Genomic DNA, 6,001 nt, shown 5'->3' with positions numbered 1-6,001 from the left:
CCCCCACCACCACCACCCAGTTCCCATCCTGTCCTAGGCCTTCACCACTCTATTGTCTGTGTTCATGAGCAATGCATATACATCCTAGTTCTTTGCTGCAAATTCTTGAGTAATTTAAGATCTCTGGCACAAACAAGTTTTTGTTTGTTTGTTTTTAGTTTTCCCATTGATGGCTTAGGATTTCATTTTCTCATGTCAGCTAAATCAATGTCTACTCATCATCTTTTTTCCAGTTTCCATTTTTTCTTTCTACTCCCCTGTTCTCCTTATCCTTGTCAATGTATGCTTCTTTTTTAGCTTTAACAACTTTTACCATTCTTTCAGTTGACTTTCAAAAGTGATGAGTAAAATAAAGATTTTATTCTATAGTCTACCTTTAACTAGGACATTCTAGACTGAATACTTTATTCCAGTCAATTCTCCCAAACAACTGCAGATTACTATTATTCCAATTAAGCTGATGAACCTGAGGCTCAAAAGCATGAGCAATTTGACTAAAACCACATGGATTTCTCATTCATCTATCAGAGTTTTGCCCACTCATGAGGCAGAGAAGGCATGCAAGGGAGTGATAACCCTGACAGTTTGTGTTGCTGACATGTCAATTTTGACAATGTGTTTTCAAAATGCATGTGTTCAAATTATGCCAAAAGTAGCAAAGCAGTTACTACATTCTGAAGGGGATTCCACCAGATACACAGCCTGAATCACACACTCTAGGCGTGCCCTTGAGCTCTTGCTTCCTCCATAACTTACTGGCAGCATAACTTTGAGACCAAGAGGGTTCTTTATGTTTTGTTACTGTTACTTCTTTGATTCTGTTCACCAGGCCTGTGATTTTGTTCTCTTACCCCACTTTGCTAACAGTCTTGTAGGAGGAAGTGAAAACACTGTGAGTGACATGTTTATTTATGTGCCTCATCTGGGACGACACCGTGACAAGCAGCAGAGATATATTTTTCAAGCAGACTTTCTGTGTTGCTTGTCAGCTCCTTATTATGAGGTGGTTGAGTTTACTGCGTTTTTAGTTATATCTGAACGCCTAATGATCCCACAGCACATTAACTATAATTTGTGAATTATATCTGTCTTCCAAGAGTGCATCACTTTGTATCTCTTTGTAAATCAACTTCGTTGAATCTACCTAACATCAGAATGCTTCTGAGATATTATTGCGAGGCAGACAATTATACACATCATCATTGGGCTTCTTTAAGATCCTCTAGAAATAGCTTACCAAATCTTTTTACTATTTTCTATCTTAACATTTTGGTCTACTATGACAGCCCTCGCAACGTCTCAAACTCATGGTGGTCTAGTTGTCACCTCAAATTCTGCATGCCTAAAACTAAGCTAATTATCTATACCCCTCTTGACTCTGTGCTCAAGCCTAAATCTTTGTCATATTGGCTATTCCTCTCTAACATCTTCCTGCAATAAATCATTGCCAAATCCTGTCAGTTCTACCTGGAAATGTATCTCCTGCTCACCCAAAGCACAGGGCCTTATCTTCCCTGTCCTGCATCATTGCCAGGTTCTTTCTGGTCTCCTTGGCCCTAGCTTTACTTTCACTTTCACTCCCATAGAAGTAGTTCATTACCAAAAAGTTGGGACACACACAAAAAAGTAGAAAGGTAAAAGTAAAGATTACCCACATATTTAATCACTGTTGTAACTTTGGTATACATCCTTATAGATAAAGATAGACATAAGTGTGAATGTAGTTTTGCAGACAACACTTGTGCTATATATGTATTATATATTCTATGCTATTGCAATAGGTATTTTGGGGACTATTAGAAACTTTGTATCCACTAAATTTGAATTATTCAGTGATATTTACATAATTGATATCTTTTGCCACTCTCTTGCTTAAAAACCTTCAATGTTGTCTCATAACAAGAATACATTCCAAACTTAGCAAGTATTAAGTCCCACAGAATTGACTTGACTTATTCTGTGGCCTCATTCTCTACTACATTTATTTAATTGGATGAGTCTACTTGCTGTTCACCTAGAATGAGCACCCATTTTGGAGCCTCAGTATCTATGATAATTTTCATTTCAAGCCTGATGGGCTTTCAGAGTCCTCAACCTGCCTCTCTGGCCCCTGATGTCTTCACCTAGCAAAATCCTGTTTGCACTCTAAATAGCCACGCTCAGTTTATCTCTTTTGAAAAAGCTCTACTGATTGCCTCTATCAGAATGACTTACCTTCCTTAAGAGGTTTTACAGATATTTTTATGCAGGTATGTATTTTCTTGTGGAATAAACTGAAATCTTAGAGTCATAAAGACCACAGTTCAACTCTTGACTCTGTACCTTACTCGTTGCGTTATGCTAAATCATTACATCTCTCCAGGTCATAGAAAATGGCTCATTGGTATTATTACCAAGATGGAAAAGTGGAGGTGAGAGAAGTCGAAGTTTTTCTTAATGTCACATAGCAGCTGTTGTGTGACATTAAGAATTGGCAACCATTATGTGTTTGGCATCACAGCCTATACTCCTAACTGGCATATTCTCCCAATTATTTAGTTTTTTTCTCTTAAAATAAACTGATGTGGTTGTACCATCTGAGCTGTTCATGGATATCACTTCTCACCATACACCCCAACCAGTGAGCGTGACTGCTGCTGTGTGAACACACTGCTTTAGTTTCCTGGGGCTGCCATAACAAATTACCACAAACTGTGTGGCTTAAAGCAACAGAAATGTATTCTATTGCAGTTCTGGAACCCGAAGTCCAAAATGAAGATTTTAGCAAGGCCATGTTTTATCTGAAATCTCTAGGGAAGTTTCTTTCTTTGCCTCTTCTTAGCTCCTAATTGTTAACAGAAACCCTTAGCATCCCTTGCCTTGTTCTTCCAGTCTCTGACAGTTTTCACATGACCCTTTTCCCCATATGACTCTGTGCCTTTACATGGTCTTTTTATAAGGGCACGAGTTACCAAATTCAGGGCCCACTGATTCTAGTATGACCTCATTTTACCTTGATTATATTTTCAAAGACTTATTAATATATTTTTGATTGATTTCAGAGAAGAAGGAAGAGGAAGAGAGAGATAGAAACATCAATGATGAGAGAGAATCATTGATTGGCTGCCTCCTGCATGTTCCACACTGGAGATCAAGCCTGCAACATGGACATGTGCTCTGACCAGGAATTGAACCATGACCTCCTGATTCATAGGTTGACACTCAGTCACAGAGCCATGCTGGCTGGGACAAAGACCTATTTTCAATTAAGACCATAATTACAGGAACTGGGGTTTAGGACTTGAATTTACCTTTGCTGTGATGGCAGGCACTGGTTAGAGGTGCTAACATATATCCCCTCATATAAATTGAAGTTTTCATTGCTATTCACAATAAACAATAATTTACATATGCATGCACTAAGTTCATGTTTTCATAATGTCACACACATACTTATAATCAATCTAAATAATTCTGACACAGATGCTTAACATGGTGGCAGGCTGCTCTAACTAATTCCACACGGTTCAGGTCAGCTCCTTGGCCATGCTCCCCTCTCCATCACTGCACTTGCCCCAAGAACTCATAGTCCCCACCCCTTAACGTCATCTGTGTTTTCTTTGCCTTCCTGCCTTTGCTCTATCTTTGCCTCATACCCTATTCTGCTTAGCAAGATGATGTACTTTGAGAGCAGAAACAAAACAATACTTATACCATGAATACTTTCATGAGAATTTCCAATTTATTTTTTTCTTTTACTAGTTTATTCTATTTATGCATGTTTTGGTCAATTATTTTATTCTGCCTTAGTGACAAATGATTCATTACATGATTACTAGTGCTTACCGTAGAGCTCATACACACTTAGTTTCTCCCTACAGCCACCCAAGCAAGGGTTCTGATTCTGTTGGTTAATAAAAAGACAAATTGGGCCATGGTTAGGGGCAAAGACACAGTGGTGGATTTGAATGCAGATCATGATCTAGGCACAGTACAAGATACTAGGGCTATACAGAGATGAGTAAGATAATGTTGCTGATCTCAAGAAGGCTATAGCCACGTGTCAGAGTGCTGAGGCAACTGACATGTACAATAGGATCTAGTAAGAGTCACAGTACGCTGATTAGAGGCACATGTGAGGGGCACCTACATTAGCCCGAGGCAAAAACATTTTAAGAGAATAACTGAGAAAGTGGGCCTAGGACAAGGGAGGACAAGTGGGCAAAAGGCATTCCAAGCATAGAAAGTAGAGTGAACCAAGGGCAGAGGCAAGATAGATTACAAAGTGTTTGAAAACTGCAAGCACATTGCAGAAGAAATCTGGTGACTTTTTTCTTTCAAATACAGAAAAAGTACAGACATAATTACATGTTCTTATTCTCATTTCCTTATAGGGTGTGTGTATGCCTCTGTGTGAGTAGGTAGATGATAGACGTCCCCTTGATTCTGCATTTTTCCTGTGAAAGTTCACAGGGAAGAGGTAGAGCAAAAAGCTTATTATGGATTTTTATTTTAACCACTAAACAGTATAACAGAAAGATATCTGTCAGGCATCTGCCACCTTAAGCAACCTTTTGGAATGGTTACCAAACTGCATATCCAAGTAATAGAGATTAAACAAAATATTCTCCTGCCATTTATAGTAATGCTTCCAAATGACAAGTTCAAATTACTTGATGTGATTACTCTTCATCTGGGCAAAACACATTTGTAACATATTCACAAGATGCAATTACATTGACTGCAATGACATAGAGTAACAACACTAGAAAAATGTTAATCGCACACAATATACATACTGTTTAGGTTTTTCCCAAACACATCTTCTTTTTGTATTGCAATCTGTTCACAATTTGGAGTAATCACTAACTTTGTTTTGTATTGTACAAATGTTAGATAATCATCAAAAACAGTTGATGAAGTGAATGGTCATGCATAATCCATATTCTTAAATTTAGATGGCATTTAAGAGAGGTAATGGACTTAATAAACTGAATTGATATTGGAAAATACTTGTAGATTTTGAGTTTGTGATAATCACAGAGGGAAAAATCCTAGTGCAAAGACAAAAGTATACATGTTTTCAAAGATTTTTTTCATGCAAAGCCTTACCAATTATATCCTGGATACTTTAATGAATGCTTTTTGGATATAATATTTTTCTCTGTAAATAAAGGAATGCAGGAAATCATATAGAAAACAGTCTGTATACATTCCCCACAAGCGTAGTTCAGTGGTTGAGCGTAGACCTATGAACCAGGAGGTCGTGGTTCAGTTCTCAGTTAGGGCAGGTGCCTGGGTTACAGGCGAGATCCCCAGTGTGGGGCATGCAGGAGGCAGCTGATCAATGATTCTCTCTCATTGATGTTTCTATCTCTCCCTCTCCCTTTATCTTTGAAATCAATTGTAATAATAATACATTTTAGAGAATAAATTAAACAGTCAGCATACATTGGTACTTATGCTTTCTACAGTTGGCTTCATGAGTCTTTGTTTTTGTTTTTGTTTTTTTGCCTCAGTTTACTGTCTCTTGAGCAGTAGTTCTCAACCTTCTAGCCCTTTAAATTCAGTTCCTCATGTTGTGACCCAACCATAAAATTATTTTTGTTGCTACTTCATAACTGTAATGTTGCTACTGTTATAAATCATAATGTAAATATGTGATATGCAGGATAGTCTTAGGCGACCCCTGTGAAAGGGTTGTTCAACCGCCAAAGGTGTCGCTACCCACAGGTTGAGAACCACTGCTCTTAGGGATATCTCATCTACGGTAGCATTAATTTCTAATTTTTATTTCTAAACTGTATATCTTTTCTTTCAACAATACCTAATAAATACACTTTTCCTCCTGAATGTCTTCAAAATTACTGTGTGTGATTCAGGATTCATTATCTTCCTTGATCTCTTTCCTCCCATCTCAAACTTACACATTTACCAGTGTTCTAAATCTCTGTTAATTACATAACTATCCAAACTAGAAAATTCTGAGTAATGCTTAAATCAGCATTCTTTATTAGAATAT

This window comes from Myotis davidii, unplaced genomic scaffold (assembly GCF_000327345.1).
Source record: "Myotis davidii unplaced genomic scaffold, ASM32734v1 scaffold916, whole genome shotgun sequence".
Classification (NCBI taxonomy): Eukaryota; Metazoa; Chordata; class Mammalia; order Chiroptera; family Vespertilionidae; genus Myotis; species Myotis davidii.
This window is presented reverse-complemented; position numbering follows the sequence as displayed.